This window comes from Lithobates pipiens, unplaced genomic scaffold (genome assembly GCF_037356315.1).
Source record: "Lithobates pipiens isolate NorthernLeopardFrog02 unplaced genomic scaffold, aLitPip1_a1.2 Scaffold_10, whole genome shotgun sequence".
Taxonomy (NCBI): domain Eukaryota; kingdom Metazoa; phylum Chordata; class Amphibia; order Anura; family Ranidae; genus Lithobates; species Lithobates pipiens.
Genome location: NW_027507686.1, coordinates 101,448,095 through 101,466,017, shown reverse-complemented (window position 1 = coordinate 101,466,017; position 17,923 = coordinate 101,448,095). Strand labels below are relative to the sequence as shown.

The 17,923-nt window shown below is 46.0% G+C and overlaps 5 pseudogenes; all 5 read left to right on the top strand.

The window, feature by feature from the left end:
• The first annotated feature begins 7 nt into the window (after window positions 1–7).
• Window positions 8–126, top strand: LOC143957192 (5S ribosomal RNA; annotated as a pseudogene).
• Window positions 127–834: 708 nt separating this feature from the next.
• LOC143943430 (5S ribosomal RNA) lies at window positions 835–953 on the top strand (annotated as a pseudogene).
• A 355-nt stretch (window positions 954–1,308) lies between these two features.
• LOC143944941 (5S ribosomal RNA) lies at window positions 1,309–1,427 on the top strand (annotated as a pseudogene).
• Window positions 1,428–3,466: 2,039 nt separating this feature from the next.
• On the top strand, window positions 3,467–3,586 carry LOC143953130 (5S ribosomal RNA; annotated as a pseudogene).
• A 98-nt stretch (window positions 3,587–3,684) lies between these two features.
• On the top strand, window positions 3,685–3,803 carry LOC143947028 (5S ribosomal RNA; annotated as a pseudogene).
• The last annotated feature ends 14,120 nt before the right edge of the window (window positions 3,804–17,923 follow it).

The window sequence follows — 17,923 nt, the reverse complement described above, 5'->3', positions numbered from 1 at the left end:
AGAGATTGCCTATGGCCACATCACTCTGAAAGCACCCAATCTTGTCTGATCTTGGAGGCTAAGAAGAGTCAGGCCTGCTTAGTACCTGGATGGGAGACCAACTGGGAATACCAGGTGCCGTAGGATTCTTTAGATTGTCAGCGTACGCCGCAATTTTGTGGTGTGCCGAGGGTTTGGATATGCCAGTAATATTCGGGTCATTCCGAACGTGACACATAAGTGGTTCCAGTGTCAGAATAAAAATTAGGGGAGACAGAGGGCACCCCTGCCTCGTCCCATTAGTAATGGGGAAAGAGTCTGAGCACCACTCGTTCACCCGTACCGCTGCCGACGGTGTGGAGTAAAGCGACATTACCCAGCTCATCATGTTGGGGCCAAGACCTATATGTTCCAGGGTGGCCTGCATAAAGTGCCAGTCCACCCTGTCAAAGGCCTTTTTCAGCGTCCATTGACAACATAAGCAAGGGCCTTCCCTGTACATGCGCCGCATGGATTAAATTGAGGACTCGGGCCGTATTGTCTCTAGCTTCCGACTTATTTTTTATTTTTTTGCTTGTTTCCCAAGGTGACCATCTTGGCGTTTGTCAAGAGGGTTGAAAGTGCCTGAAGAGATTGCCTACGGGCACATCACCCTGAAAGCACCCGATCTCGTTTGATGTTGGAGGCTAAGAAGAGTCGGGCCTTGTTAGTACCTGGATGGGAGACTGCCTGGGAATACCAGGTGTCATAGACTTCTTTTTATGTTGTTGACGTTGACCTGTTTTTTTTTTCGCTTGTTTCCCAAAGTGACCATCTTGGTGTTTGTCAAGAGGGTTGAGAGTGCCTGAAGAGATTGCCTATGGCCACATCACTCTGAAAGCACCCAATCTCGTCTGATCTTGGAGGCTAAGAAGAGTCGGGCCTGGTTAGTACCTGGATGGGAGACCACCTGGGAATACCAGTTATTGTAGGCTTCTTTATATGTTGTTGGCGTTGATTAGTTTTTTTTTTTCACTTGTTTCCCAAGGTGACCATCTTGGCATTTGTCAAGAGGGTTGAGAGTGCCCAAAGAGTTCGCTTACAGCAGCATCACCCTGAAAGAGCCCTATCTCTTCTCATCTCTGAGGCTCAGAAGGGTTGAGCCTAGTTAGTCCCTGGATGGGAGATGGCTTTGGAATACCAGGTGCCGTAGTCTTCTTTTTTTGTTGTTGACATTGACCTGTTTTTTTTCCGCTTGTTTCCCAAGTTGACTATCTTGGCATTTGTCAAGAGGGTTGAGAGTGCCCAAAGAGATTGCCTATGGGCACATAAGCCTGAAAGCGCCTGATCTCCTCTGATCTCATCACTCTGAAAGCACCCAATCTCGTCTGATCTTGGAGGTTAAGAAGAGTCAGGCCTGGTTAGTACCTGGATGGGAGACCACCTGGGAATACCAGTTATTGTAGGCTTCTTTTTATAAATTTATTTTTATTAAAGGTTTTCAATACATTAATAACAAACAAACATACCAAACGGTCCCAAAAACCTTCCCAAACCCCCCCCCCTCCCTTCCACCCTCCACCTCCCCCCACCCAACCAACCTCCCGCCTGTGCAGCCCTCCATCCTTCCTCTTAGTTCAGTCAATAAACATCAACAGTACCACATATATAAGAAACACATAGCCCGTACCGTAACTAAATAAAGAACCACTTGAAATGGGGATGTAACCAATCCAAGGGAAAGCACCTCCCTGCCCCGCCCCTCGCCCGACCCACAAGGAGAAAACCCCTCGCCTAGCAATTAATTCACAGTATCTGCGGCATCAAGCCAGCACCGCCACACTCTCTCAAATTTGTTAGGGCACCCTCTGCTAAGATAGGTGGCTTTGTATAATGGCAAAGCTTTATTAATTAAACCTTTCCAATAAGAAACCGTAGGAGGTTCGGGTTTCTTCCAACACAACAGGATAGCTTTGCGTGCATAGAACAGCGCCAGAGAAATCAGAGTCCTCTGTGCCCTTCGAGGTGCCAACCCCTCCACCAGTCCGAGCAAACATACCGCAACTGTGACTGGAATCGGCACCAAAAGGACAGATTGTATAACCTGTGTCACTCCCTTCCAGAACTCCTCAATCCGCGGGCACTGCCAAAACACATGGTCAAAATCAGCTCGGTCAGCTGTGCAGCGCCAGCACCCCCCCGCACCGGTACCGTAAATCCTAGCCAGTCTGGCTGGGGTATAGCATACTCTATACAGAATTTTAAACTGGATAAGTCTGTCTCTAGCCGATACTAGGGTCTGAAACGGGTGTCCCCACATGTCGTCCCAATCCTCCCTTCCAAAGTCAGGTATTAAAGCACTCCAAACCTCCCTACAGTTTTGAACAGGCTTCGGCCTGTCCGGAAACAGCATGCTATACACAATGGAGAGAGGCTTTTTCAGGTCCTCTGTCCGCAGCACAGTCTCCAAAGGCGAGACTCCCACCCGCAAAACCCCAGGACCGAACTGAGAGAGAAAAGCGTGTCGCAACTGCAGGTATCTAAAAAAATACCAGTTTGGAAGATCATGATTAACCTTAAGCTGATCAAACGTCAGGAGCTGCCCCCCACTCACCACATGCTTCAGTTGCTTAACGCCTACCCTGGCCCATATCACCGGATCTGGTATGCCCCCAAAATGTGGCAATTTAGGATTAAACCATAGAGGAGTGTCAGGAGACCAACTCCCCTCCGGCTGTTTCAACAAAGTCTGCGCTTATTGTAGGCTTCTTTTGATGATGTTGGCGTTGATTGTTTTTTTTTTTCCACTTGTTTCCCAAGGTGACCATCTTGGCATTTGTCAGGAGGGTTGAGCATGCCCAAAGAGTTCGCTTACAGTAGCATCACCCTAAAAGAGCCCTATCTCTTCTCATCTATGAGGCTAAGAAGGGTTGGGCCTAGTTATTCCCTGGATGGGAGATGGCTTTGGAATACCAGGTGCCGTAGTCTTCTTTTTATGTTGTTGACATTGACCTGTTTTTTTTCCGCTTATTTCCCAAGGCATTTGTCAAGAGGGTTGAGAGTGCCCAAAGAGATTGCCTATGGGCACATAAGCCTGAAAGCGCACGATCTCCTCTGATCTCAGAGGCTAAACAGGGTCGGGCCTTGCTAGTACCTGGATTGGAGACCACCTGGGAATACTAGGTGCTGTAGGCTTCTTTTTATGTTGTTGGCGTTGACTTTTTTTTTTTTTGTTTACCAAGGTGACCATCTTGGTGTTTGTCAAGAGGGTTGAGAGTGCCTGAAGAGCTCGCCTATGGCCACATAACCCTGAAGGCACCAGATCTCGTCTGATCTCAGAGACTAAACAGGGTCAGGCCTTGTTAATACCTGGATGGGAGACCACCTGGGAATACTAGGGTCTGTAGACTTCTTCTTATGTTGTTGGCGTTGACTTGTTTTTTTTGTTTGTTTCCCAAGGTGACCATCTTGGCATTAGTCAAGAGGGTTGAGAGTGCCAGAAGAAATCTCCTACGGCCACATCACCCTGAAAGAGCCCAATCTCATCTGATCTCAGAGGCTAAGCAGGGTTGGGACCAGTTTAGTACCTGGATGGGAGACCGCCTTGGATTTCCAGATGCCGTAGGCTTCTTTTTATGTTGTTGCCATTGACCTATTTTTTTCTGCTTGTTCCCAAGGTGACCATCTTGGCGTTTGTCAAGAGAGTTGAGAGTGCCTGAAGATATTGGCTACGGCCACATCACCCTGAATCTGTTCCATCTCATCTGATCTTGAAGGCTAAGCAGGGTCGGGCCTGGTTAATGCCTGGATGGGAGACCGCCTGGGAATACCAGGTGTCGTAGGCTTCTATTTTTTTTCAAATGTAATTTTTTCTCCAAATAGGGGAAGACGGTCCCCCGAGTACATAATGGAACAGAGGAATACAGAGCAAAAAGCAGCTGAACAATACTTGATACAGGTATATTCGCAACTGTGAGTCTGCCTTCCATCAATCACAATGATTTGAGGCACGGATAAAGTACTGTACCAAGATCCAGGGTCACACAAACCCCAGGTTGCTCCGGCATAATCCATCCAGAGGGGGGTGTGGGGCCGTCATTCCCAATTTTCCACTTTTTCCAAAAGAGAGAGGGGGTGAAGGGGGTGAGAGATAGGGGAGGAAGGCAGAAAAGAGAAGGGGTGAAAGATCAAGAAAGGAGCAGAGGGGACGAGACACGATGGCAGCCACTGTCCAAGGGGCCAGTCAAGTAAAGCTCAGAGCACTAAGGCGATAGCAGGCGACATCCTTCCAGCGAGAATATAAAGGTATTCCAGATGTCCCAGGTTTGTTTAAAAAATTCTTGTTTACCTTGTGATGTGAGGATCAAGTCCTCCATTTTTTTTTTTCCTAAGCCAGTGAGTAATGAAAGGGGGGGAACATTTTTTCCAATAGAGAGGGATGCAGGGGGGAGTGACCGGATGTGAGATGTGAGAGCATGAGCGAAGAGGTGTGAGATGTGAGAGGGTCGCCGGCAGGCTTTTCACCCCATGTCTCTTTATGCTCTGACGAACATTTGCTGGGGAAAGCTGAGTGGAGATTGGCGAGGCGCCGAGAAAGCCCGTGGAGTGACGGAAAGTTCCGGAAATCGCCGAGTACCGCCAAGTCCCGCCGAAGCACAGACGGAAGCTGAGGGAGGCAGCTGAGTGGCAGCGGGCCCCGGCGTGGGCGAGCAACAGGCGCTGAGTTGCAGCACTATCCTGAGCGGTGTCTCCGGTGGAATTGGAGGTGAGAGGCTGGATGAAGAGAACCCCTCGTGGGGGGACAGTGCCTGGAAGGAACTAGATGCTTTTGAGGCTTTTGAGGTACGCGGCATGAGGTACGAGGTACGAGACGGGACGGAGGGGGGGTCGGAGTGAAGCAGTGAGGTGAACCACTATCTTGGCTGCATTATAAATAATGGCTATCACCCCTCACCCTCACCTCAGGCACTGCTATATAAAGTCTATGTGTGTAATGTTGAGCTGTAACAGCATATTGAAGAAAGAAATCTTTGAATAGATGGCATAAATAGACTCACGATATTAAATACTGATAGAGGGGCATCAGGAATGAGGACTGTGAGTTTAAGAATCTCTCCCTCAGCTTAACAAAGAGCTTAGGAACGTCAGCGTTTTTTATGGGGGGAAAGAGACATTTTTTCCATTTCTTGGACATTAACCCTGCGGGGTGTTTTTTACTGATGGAAAGCTGACTGATCCATCCACTTGTATTCAACATACCCAGTACCCAGTATAAGAACCTCTCCCCCCCCTTTTTTTGTTGTTGTCCCCCTCCCTTTCAGCTCATCAGCAATAGCTCTGTATATCTGTACCGCCCTGTTGAGCTTGCATATCCTATAGTGACCTGCAGAAAGATGTCAAGGCGGCGAGGAGAAGAGCAGGTAATACAGGAGAATGGGGGGGCACAACAGCTCCGCTCCTATAAGGAAAAGAATGCTCAGGCAGCACAAGCAGCTGCAACAAAGTTAGAAAGATATGCTCGCACCCCAGGTCAGTCCCCGACAAGGGGGGAACAGTCGACACAGATGTTACAACAGCAGGGCCGGATTAACATAGGGGCTATTGGAGCTGCAGCTCCAGGCCCCTTTCTCAAGATAGGCCCATTTGCCCAAAAAAAAAAAAAAAACTTTTTTTTTTTTTTTTTTTTAGATAGACTTGTACGAGAATTGTAGCTCGGCGATCAGTCACAGAGACCCCACATTTGGGGGGTAGGTAGCTAAAGACCCACTCCAGCACTGGTTAAAATATGGGGCTGCTATCATCTATGGATACGGGGCTCCTTGCGCAGACTGTCAGACGCTACATACAGAGCGGTCAGTATAAATACAAGCTGGAACACTCTGCAGCAGACTCAGAGGAGGAACTCACATAGCTTATAATAATTATTTTTATATTACTTATGATAATTAACCCCTTGCCACCCAGGCCCATTCTGAGACTTCTCTCCTACATGTAAAAGTCATCATTTTTTTTATGCTACAAAATTACTCAGAACCCTCAATCATTATATATTGTTTTAGCAGACACCCTATGGAATAAAATGGTGGTCTTTGCAATGTTACACGATATTTGCGCAGCAATTTTTCAAACGTGTTTTTTGGAAAGAAACTGTTTCATTCATTAAAAAAAAACACTAAAGTTAGCACGATTTTTTGCTGTGTACTAAGCGATGTTTACATTTTTTTACAGGTTACATGTTTATAGTTACAGAGGAGGTCTAGTGCTAGAATTCTTGCTCTCACAGTAACGATGGTGGCGTATGTAACCTGTGTGTATCTGGCTCTGATACTAACGAGTGCCTACCCAGGGACTGACTAGTATCTCTCCCCAGCCTTTCCCCACACACCCTCTCACCTGCTGACCTGTGAATGGGGCGATCACTCCCGCAGGGTTATGGTCTTCTGCCAGGGAATACAATGATTAGTGCTGCTAACTATAGCTGGCAGCACTGATTGTTTTGGGGAAAACCTGACAGGCTGGTTGTACTCAAGTCGGTTAATAGGTTGACTTGTGTAAAACCAGCTAGCCCATACATAGATCGACTATGGCTGGTCTATGCTTAATTGGTGTAATTTCAATCCATGTATGGCCAGCTTAACCACTACGCAGTCCCTAAACATCCTTCCACAAACTTTCCATTTTTCATTCCCAGATTACTTCATCCTCCTCTCCTATACATAGTGCCCACTGTCATACTCTCCACACTTCTCTCCTATACATAGTGCCCACTGTCATACTCTCCACACTTCTCTCCTATACATAGTGCCCACTGTCATACTCTCCACACTTCTCTCCTTTACATACTGCTCACTGTCATACTCTCCACACTTCTCTCCTATACATAGTGCCCACTGTCATACTCTCCACACTTCTCTCCTATACATAGTGCCCACTGTCATACTCTCCACACTTCTCTCCTTTACATACTGCTCACTGTCATACCCTCCACACTACTCTCCTATACATAGTGCCCACTGTCATACTCTCCACACTTCTCTCCTATACATAGTGCCCACTGTCATACTCTCCACACTTCTCTCCTATACATAGTGCCCACTGTCATACTCTCCAATCTTCTCTCCTTTACATACTGCTCACTGTCATATCCTCCACACTACTCTCCTATACATAGTGCCCACTGTCATACCTCCAACACTTCTCTCCTATACATAGTGCCCACTGTCATACCCTCCACGCTCCTCTCCTGTATATACTACTCACTGCCATACCCTCCATACGCCTCTCCTATACATAGTGCCCACCGTCATACCCTCCCTCCACACTCCTCTCCTGTAATTACTGCTTACTGTCCTACTCTCCACACTTCTCTCCTGTACATAGGGCCCACTGTCATACCCTCCACACTCCTGTACATATTGCTCACTGTCATACCCTCCACACTCTTCTCTTCTACATAGTGCCCAATGTCATACCCCCTACACTCCTCTGCTGTGCATACTGCCCACTGTCATACCCTACACACTCCTCTCCTGTACATAGTGCCTTCTGCCATACCCTCTGCACTCCTCTCATGTACATAGTGCCCACTGTTAGACCCTCCATATTCCTCTCCCTCACCTGCACATACTTCCCACTTTTATACCATTCATACTCCTCCCCTATGCCTCTTACCCACAAAAACTGTTCTTTAAAATTATACTGAATATCCTCAGTGTTACCAGGAACTAGATGCTTTTGAGGCTTTTGAGGTACGCGGCATGAGGTACGAGGTACGAGACGGGACGGAGGGGGGGTCGGAGTGAAGCAGTGAGGTGAACCACTATCTTGGCTGCATTATAAATAATGGCTATCACCCCTCACCCTCACCTCAGGCACTGCTATATAAAGTCTATGTGTGTAATGTTGAGCTGTAACAGCATATTGAAGAAAGAAATCTTTGAATAGATGGCATAAATAGACTCACGATATTAAATACTGATAGAGGGGCATCAGGAATGAGGACTGTGAGTTTAAGAATCTCTCCCTCAGCTTAACAAAGAGCTTAGGAACGTCAGCGTTTTTTATGGGGGGAAAGAGACATTTTTTCCATTTCTTGGACATTAACCCTGCGGGGTGTTTTTTACTGATGGAAAGCTGACTGATCCATCCACTTGTATTCAACCTACCCAGTACCCAGTATAAGAACCTCTCCCCCCCCTTTTTTTGTTGTTGTCCCCCTCCCTTTCAGCTCATCAGCAATAGCTCTGTATATCTGTACCGCCCTGTTGAGCTTGCATATCCTATAGTGACCTGCAGAAAGATGTCAAGGCGGCGAGGAGAAGAGCAGGTAATACAGGAGAATGGGGGGGCACAACAGCTCCGCTCCTATAAGGAAAAGAATGCTCAGGCAGCACAAGCAGCTGCAACAAAGTTAGAAAGATATGCTCGCACCCCAGGTCAGTCCCCGACAAGGGGGGAACAGTCGACACAGATGTTACAACAGCAGGGCCGGATTAACATAGGGGCTATTGGAGCTGCAGCTCCAGGCCCCTTTCTCAAGATAGGCCCATTTGCCCAAAAAAAAAAAAAAAACTTTTTTTTTTTTTTTTTTTTAGATAGACTTGTACGAGAATTGTAGCTCGGCGATCAGTCACAGAGACCCCACATTTGGGGGGTAGGTAGCTAAAGACCCACTCCAGCACTGGTTAAAATATGGGGCTGCTATCATCTATGGATACGGGGCTCCTTGCGCAGACTGTCAGACGCTACATACAGAGCGGTCAGTATAAATACAAGCTGGAACACTCTGCAGCAGACTCAGAGGAGGAACTCACATAGCTTATAATAATTATTTTTATATTACTTATGATAATTAACCCCTTGCCACCCAGGCCCATTCTGAGACTTCTCTCCTACATGTAAAAGTCATCATTTTTTTTATGCTACAAAATTACTCAGAACCCTCAATCATTATATATTGTTTTAGCAGACACCCTATGGAATAAAATGGTGGTCTTTGCAATGTTACACGATATTTGCGCAGCAATTTTTCAAACGTGTTTTTTGGAAAGAAACTGTTTCATTCATTAAAAAAAAACACTAAAGTTAGCACGATTTTTTGCTGTGTACTAAGCGATGTTTACATTTTTTTACAGGTTACATGTTTATAGTTACAGAGGAGGTCTAGTGCTAGAATTCTTGCTCTCACAGTAACGATGGTGGCGTATGTAACCTGTGTGTATCTGGCTCTGATACTAACGAGTGCCTACCCAGGGACTGACTAGTATCTCTCCCCAGCCTTTCCCCACACACCCTCTCACCTGCTGACCTGTGAATGGGGCGATCACTCCCGCAGGGTTATGGTCTTCTGCCAGGGAATACAATGATTAGTGCTGCTAACTATAGCTGGCAGCACTGATTGTTTTGGGGAAAACCTGACAGGCTGGTTGTACTCAAGTCGGTTAATAGGTTGACTTGTGTAAAACCAGCTAGCCCATACATAGATCGACTATGGCTGGTCTATGCTTAATTGGTGTAATTTCAATCCATGTATGGCCAGCTTAACCACTACGCAGTCCCTAAACATCCTTCCACAAACTTTCCATTTTTCATTCCCAGATTACTTCATCCTCCTCTCCTATACATAGTGCCCACTGTCATACTCTCCACACTTCTCTCCTATACATAGTGCCCACTGTCATACTCTCCACACTTCTCTCCTATACATAGTGCCCACTGTCATACTCTCCACACTTCTCTCCTTTACATACTGCTCACTGTCATACTCTCCACACTTCTCTCCTATACATAGTGCCCACTGTCATACTCTCCACACTTCTCTCCTATACATAGTGCCCACTGTCATACTCTCCACACTTCTCTCCTTTACATACTGCTCACTGTCATACCCTCCACACTACTCTCCTATACATAGTGCCCACTGTCATACTCTCCACACTTCTCTCCTATACATAGTGCCCACTGTCATACTCTCCACACTTCTCTCCTATACATAGTGCCCACTGTCATACTCTCCAATCTTCTCTCCTTTACATACTGCTCACTGTCATATCCTCCACACTACTCTCCTATACATAGTGCCCACTGTCATACCTCCAACACTTCTCTCCTATACATAGTGCCCACTGTCATACCCTCCACGCTCCTCTCCTGTATATACTACTCACTGCCATACCCTCCATACGCCTCTCCTATACATAGTGCCCACCGTCATACCCTCCCTCCACACTCCTCTCCTGTAATTACTGCTTACTGTCCTACTCTCCACACTTCTCTCCTGTACATAGGGCCCACTGTCATACCCTCCACACTCCTGTACATATTGCTCACTGTCATACCCTCCACACTCTTCTCTTCTACATAGTGCCCAATGTCATACCCCCTACACTCCTCTGCTGTGCATACTGCCCACTGTCATACCCTACACACTCCTCTCCTGTACATAGTGCCTTCTGCCATACCCTCTGCACTCCTCTCATGTACATAGTGCCCACTGTTAGACCCTCCATATTCCTCTCCCTCACCTGCACATACTTCCCACTTTTATACCATTCATACTCCTCCCCTATGCCTCTTACCCACAAAAACTGTTCTTTAAAATTATACTGAATATCCTCAGTGTTACCAGCTCTAGAATGGGCACACTTTTGTTAGTTCAACTAAAGGAAATCTCACAGTCCTCATATTTGTTCTGCCCCATTATTAGTACTTTTTTAATTTTGTAATTACTATTGTGATGTATAGAGGAACATAGGGGATGTCAGCTACTCTAAATATAGCACTTGCAAAAAAAGCGTCCCTGAAAATATTTTTGAAATGTTGACAACTATGTACTAAGGCACTGCCCAAGGGCCACAGGTAGGGGGCCCCATGACAGGCTCCTGTGATATTAAAGCGGTAGTAAAATTTTCTAACATTACTACTTTTTAGAGGTCCTGGGGTAGGTTATGCCACAATGTACAATTATGCCCAGCATATTAGCACATTAGGGTACACTTACCTATCAGACTGAGCCCTCCAGTGCTGTGCTGTGAGCACTTCCATCTTCACCCGGTCTTCCTTCTGGGTTCTGTGCCTTCGGACACTTGCCTTGGCCAGGCTGCTTTGATGTCATTCCCACACATGCTCATGTGCATCCTCTCTCTCCCATCCCCCCATTTCTCTCTCATCCTCCCTCCCTTACCCTTCAAACCTCTTTCATCCCCTTTCTCCCTCTCTCTCTCTAATTTAATTTGTTATAACAAAAATAGTTTGCATTTTTATTTATTTATTGTTTATAAAAGGCCCCACAAAAATCTTCAGCACCAGGCCCACGAAGTTCTTAATCTGGCCCTGTACAACAGACCCAATTGTCGCAAGTAAAAACACACCAGGGGGGAGTGGCGGAAAGAAAGAGTCAAGGCCATACAGGATCAACTGCTGCTGCTGTACCAGGTCAAAGGAACGCAAGTAAGCGTCAAGGGGTGGCCCAGAGTGAGAGTGAAACCATTTCTAGAGGCAGCTCCCCTACTGAGGAAGATCCCACATTAAGGGATGTCCTACAAGCTGTAAATGCATGCAAACTTTCGCTGGGAGAACTGTGTGGGCAATTTAAAAGCATGCAGGAGGAACTATTATTGATTAGACAGGATATGCAGAAAGCAGCGGAAAGAATATTGGAGACAAGGGTGAGCCAAATAGAGGATGACTTACATCCATTGCGTCAAGAGGTCAATAGCATGCGGAAGCAATTGTGCAATCAAAATGCCAGAATGGATGAAATAGAAAACAGGCTTCGCAGGGATAACATCAGGATGCTGGGACTACCCGAGAGATGTGAGGGTCTTGATCAGATAACATTTCTAGAATCCTGGTTTATTGAACTGTTTGGAAGAGAGAGTTTTTCATCTTTTTTCTCAATAGAACGGGCCCACCGAGTCCCTTTCAAAGCCCCTCCCTCTGGGGGTCGCCCCAGACCAATGATCCTTAAATTCTCTAATTATAATGACAAGGTGACTTTGATTCGTAAGGTAAGAGAGATGGGCAACATTACATATGATGGAGCAAGGATCTCTCTGTACCCAGATTATTCACCGGAATTGCAGAGGCGAAGAGCTGAATTTTTGGAAGTCAAACGCACCTTACGGACACATAAGGTTACATACGCACTTTTATACCCAGCGCGGCTGAGAATAATAGCACTTGGTGGCACTCAGCTATTTGACTCTCCAGCGGAAGCAACCTCATGGTTGGAAGCAAATAAGGGGCTGTTGTAGATGTGCTAGGGGGATGGAGTGGGGGGGTGGGGGGGGATGGGGGTCTGGAATATTAATACACGGGGTGAGAGCTGGGGGAGGATTAAATGAGACATGAATTTAGGATAGAAAGCGTGATAGGGGAAGGGGATAATTATCTTTTTCTTTTTCTTTTTCTTTTCTTGTTCTTTTCTATCTTTATCTACTCCCGGTTGGAAGTAAGGTGGTATGAGAGGAGGAAGTTGGAGGAGAGGTGGGATGGAAGGGACGAGTGTGGAAAGGTCACGTGTAATCCCCTAGGGGAACACCTAGGTAGGTGGAGGGTAGGGGGGGAGGGATGGGAGAGGGGACGGGGGAGAGGGGAGGGGGGGGGAAGGTTCAAGAAACACTGTGTTTGGAAAATCACAAGAGGGTTAAAGCTGAATTCAATATAGTTTATACACAAATATTGACTCAAAGGGAAGTTATGGAACTTATTAAAATAATGATAATGCACTTGGTAAGAATTCGCACTTTAAATGGATGCGCATTGTGTACGAGTGGAATGAAAAATTATAAGGGTTCTTCATTTGAATTTTATGTATTTGCACTTTTGTTTTTTCTCACAGATTTTACTATTCTGCTATGGTTGAGTAATGCAGGATGAAATACTTAAAATGGCCTCATGGAATGTCAGAGGCTTGGGTAGTCCAGTTAAAAGAGCTGCAGTATTCTCCACGCTGGAGAGGTATGGGACTAGACTGGCCTGCCTGCAGGAGACACATTTAACTAAAGCAACTATACCCCAATGTAAAAACAGGAGGTATCAGGTTCAGTATCACTCTACTTATACATCCTACTCACGAGGAGTGAGTGTGATTATAGGAACCAGGGTGAGATTCTCCTGCAGGCAGGCTAGTATTGATGAACTGGGTCGTTATGTTTTTTTGTATTGTACTTTGGAGGAAAGACTATATGTTCTGGTGGGGGTTTATATACCGCCCCGTTTAAAATGGAGGTGGTTTATAGGTTCATGGATTTTCTGGTGGATAAGGAGGACGTACCAGGCATAATACTGGGACATTTTAATGAAGTGCTTGATAGTCGGATTGATAGATTCCCCACTAGAACTCGAGAGACAGGGACAACGAAATTAAGTCAATTCTTGAAGGAGGTCGGATTAATAGATATGTGGAGAGTGGGGAATGTGGACGTTAAGCAATATTCGTGCTTCTCGAGTTCGTATTCAACACTCTCCAGAATAGACCTGGCCCTAGGCAACGAAGAAGCATTACAAAGTGTGAGAAAGATTGAGTATATGCCCAGAGGATTATCGGACCATTCACCTTTGATAATATCAGTGAGCATAGGGAGAAGGGAAAAGATGCTGGGGGGTTGGAGAATTAGTCCATTCTGGCTCGAGCTAATTAAGGATACAGAGGAGGTTTTAAAGAATTTAAAAGAGTTTATAATGTTCAATACAAACACCACCCCAATTGACATAACTTGGGATGCATTAAAAGCATTTGTTAGAGGTACTGATTCAACAGGTGGTTAAAATTAAACAAAAATCCAGGAGTTGGGAGGAAAGAATCAGGAAGGAAGTAATAGAGGCAGAGGTTAATTACATTAAGGACCCAACACACGAGAAACAAGTAATCTGGGAAAATAAACAACAGGGGTATAAATCGGTAATTACTAAAAGAGAAGAAAATAAACGCGTGTTTCAGAAACAATGTCACTTTGGGGAGGGAGAGAGGGTGGGGAGAATGCTGGCTTGATTAGTGAAAGCTAACTCCCCCCCTTCCACCATCCCAATGATTAAATCTATGGATGGGGTAATTACCACCAGCGGGAAGGAAATAGTCGAGATTTTCAGGGCCTACTACGGAGATCTATATAGAACAAGGTAGCAGAGGAAAGAAGAAGATATGGTGTCCTTCTTGGAGAAAGTGAAGCTTCCAACTCTCACCCAAGAGGAGAGAGAGGATCTAGAGGCCCCCATAACTTTGAGTGAGTTACAGCAGGCGGTGGCCGGAATGGCCCCCCAAAAATCTCCAGGTCCAGATGGACTCCCGGTGGAGATATACCCTGAAATTAAATCACCCTGAAAGAGCCTAATCTCATCTGATCTCGGAGGCTAAGCAGCGATGGGCCTGGTTAGTACCTGGATGGGAGAAAGCTTGGGAATACCAGGTGTCGTAGGCTTCTCATTATGTTGTCGCGTTGACCTGTTTTTTTTCCCTTGTTTCCCAAGGTGACCATCTTGGCATGTGTCAAGAGGGTTGAGAGTGCACAAAGAAATTGCCTACGGGCACAACACCCTGAAAGCGCCCAATCTCGTTTGGTCTAGGCACTCTCTTTGGGCACTCTGAAGCCTCTTGACAAAGGCCAAGATGGTCACCTTGGGAAACAAGCTAAAAAAAACAGGTCAAAGCCAACAACATAAAAAGAAGCCTACGGCATCCAGTATTCCCAGGCGATCTCCCAATCAAGACACTAACCAGACCAGATCCTTCTATGGCACCTGGTCTTCCCAGGCAGTCTCCCATCCAGGTACTAACCAGGCCTGACGCTGCTTAGCCTCTGAAATCAGACGAGATCGGGTGCTTTCAGGTTGATGTGGCCGTAAGCGTTCTCTTCAAGACACGCCTAACCCTCTTGACAAACGCCAAGATGGTCGCCTTGAGAAACAAGCAAAAAAAACAGACAAAGCCAACAACATAAAAGGAAGCCTATGGGCTTACAGCGGACCTTAAAAGATGGGACCCACTAGCTCTGTCATGGTTCGGATGCTGTAATGTGTTGAAGATGAACGCGTTGCCACGACTTCTGTATCTACTACAAGCCTTACCTATCAAAATACCCCAGACTTTCTTTCATGCGGTTCGCTCAATCTTTATCAAGTTCCTCTGGCGCGGAAAACATATGCGTATTGGTAGGGCAATGCTATTGCGACCGAAATTGCGGGGAGGTATTGGCTTCCCGGACCCTGCTCTATATTACACAGCGACGCACATGACACCGGTGGTTGACTGGTGCCGGTGTTCTGCCATATACTGTCCGGCCATGATATAGTGTCCGCTGTGTACTCCGAAGCTGAACGGCTCCTGCGCGGTGAGTGGAGGTGGTAGCCCCACCATCCAAGCGGACATAGGGTTGTGAATATTAGAGGGCCCCTCGCAGGCGAGCTTCGCTCGCCACGCTTCGGGCTTGGCCTCGCTGCGCTCGGCTCTTTTATATTCTTACTCTATGTCCACTTGGATAGTGGGGATAGAACCTGTACTCAGTGCGCAGGCGCCGTTCATGCTCGCAATTTTCGGAATCTGTGTTGCTGTGTACTGCGCATGCGCAGTACACAGCGGACACTATCCGATGGGGGACCATATGTGATAAGACACCGGCATGGGGAACTGAAGCTATGGGTCAAGCTAGAGCAGGAGATGGCGCGGGTTCCACTGGCTGGTCTGCCTTGGGCGGGGAGGCCATTGGAGCCCTGTGTGACTACTCACCCGTTAATTGGCCCCTCGCTCGCCGAGATGGATAGTTTTTTTCACCTTTCCCACCTGACTAACTTCCCTTCTCCTATGACCCCAATTATTGGACATCCTAGATTCCCTCCGGGCCTGTCTGACCAGGCCTTTACCAGGCAAGCCCCGAAAGGGCTTCTGAGAGCAGCCCTATTTCTTGGACCCACGGGCTTGATTCCCATGGGAACCATACTGCTAGAGCAAGTACCTGTTGCATTGGATAGCTGGAGAGATAGACAGCTAATCCATTTCCTCGGATCACTACCTAACCATTCGTTCTTCTCTAGACAATTCCACCCCTTCGAAGAACTTTGCCTGGATGATGGCCCAATTCATGGTTCCCTCTCTAGGTCCTACCTAATCCTGACAGATGCACAATCCTCCACGGATCCACCCTTCCTAGCTTAATGGAAAAGGGACTTACAAACTACATTCTCCAAACCACAGAAGGACAGAATACTCTTTTTCGCCCATAAGTCGTCACTCTGCAGTAAATATCAGGAGATCTCATATAAGCTGATCACACGCTGGTATCGTACACCGGTGGTGTTGGCCAAAATATTCCCCGGTCAATCTGACCGCTGCTGTCGCTGTGGGCAACAGGCTGGCACCATTCTCCACATTTTCTGGGAATGCCCTAAATTACAAACATTCGGGCAGCCTGTCCTGAGACTCATCCACAAGTTCACAGACATTTCCTTAGCCAATGATCCCGCAGCAGTTCTTCTCAATCTAACTCCTATGTCGAGAAAGCGTTATCATAAGTCCTTACTTAACCACTTTCAGACCGGACCATTTTGCTGGTAAATGACCAGAGGTCTTTTTACACTTTGGCACTGCGCTGCTTTAACTGGTAATTGCGCGGTCATGCAATGTTGTACCCAAACAAAATTTGCGTCCTTTTCTTCCCACAAATAGAGCTTTCTTTTGATGGTATTTGATTGCCTCTGCGATTTTTATTTTTTGCGATATAAACGTAAAAAGACCGCAAATTTTGAAAAAAAATGATATTTTCTACTTTTTGTTATTAGAAAAATCCAATAAACTCAATTTTAGTCATACATTTAGGCCAAAATGTATTCAGCCACATGTCTTTGGTAAAAAAAAAGTCAATAATTGTATATTTATTGGTTTGCGCAAAAGTTGTCACATCTACAAACTAAGGTACGTTTTCTGGAATTTACGCAGCTTTTAGTTTACGACTGCCTATCTCATTTCTTGAGGTGCTAAAATGACAGGGCAGTACAAAACCCCCCCAAATGACCCCATTTTGGAAAGTAGACCCCCTAAGGAAATTGATAAGAGGCATGTTGAGCCCATTGAATATTTTATTTTTTTGCCTCAAGCGATTGAATAATGACAAAAAAAAAATTTTTTTTTTTTTTTTACACAAAGTTGTCACTAAATGATATATTGCTCACACATGCTATGGGCGTATGTGAAATGACACCCCAAAATAAATTCTGCTGCTTCTCCTGAGTACGGGGATACCACATATGTGGGACTTTTTGGGAGCCTAGCCGCGTACAGGGCCCCGAAAACCAAGCACCGCCTTCAGGCTTTCTAAGGGCGTAAATTTTTGATTTCACGCCTCACTACCTATTACAGTTTTGAAGGCCATAAAATGCCAAGATGGCACAAAACCCCCACAAATGACCCCATTTTAGAAAGTAGACACCCCAAGCTATTTGCTGAGAGGCATGTTGAGTCCATGGAATATTTTATATTTTGCCACAAGTTGCGGGAAAATTACAAACTTTTTTTTTTTTTTTTTTTTTTTCACAAAGTTGTCACTAAATGATATATTGCTCATGCATGCCATGGGCATATGTGAAATGACACCCCAAAATAAATTCTGCTGCTTCTCCTGAGTACGGGGATACCACATATGTGGGACTTTTTGGGAGCCTAGCCGCGTACGGGGCCCCGAAAACCAAGCACCGCCTTCAGGCTTTCTAAGGGCGTAATTTTTTGAGTTCACTTCTCACTACCTATTACAGTTTTGAAGGCCATAAAATGCCAAGATGGCACAAAACCCCCACAAATGACCCCATTTTAGAAAGTAGACACCCCAAGCTATTTGCTGAGAGGCATGTTGAGTCCATGGAATATTTTATATTTTGCCACAAGTTGCGGGAAAATTACAAACTTTTTTTTTTTTTCACAAAGTTGTCACTAAATGATATATTGCTCACGCATGCCATGGGCATATGTGAAATGACA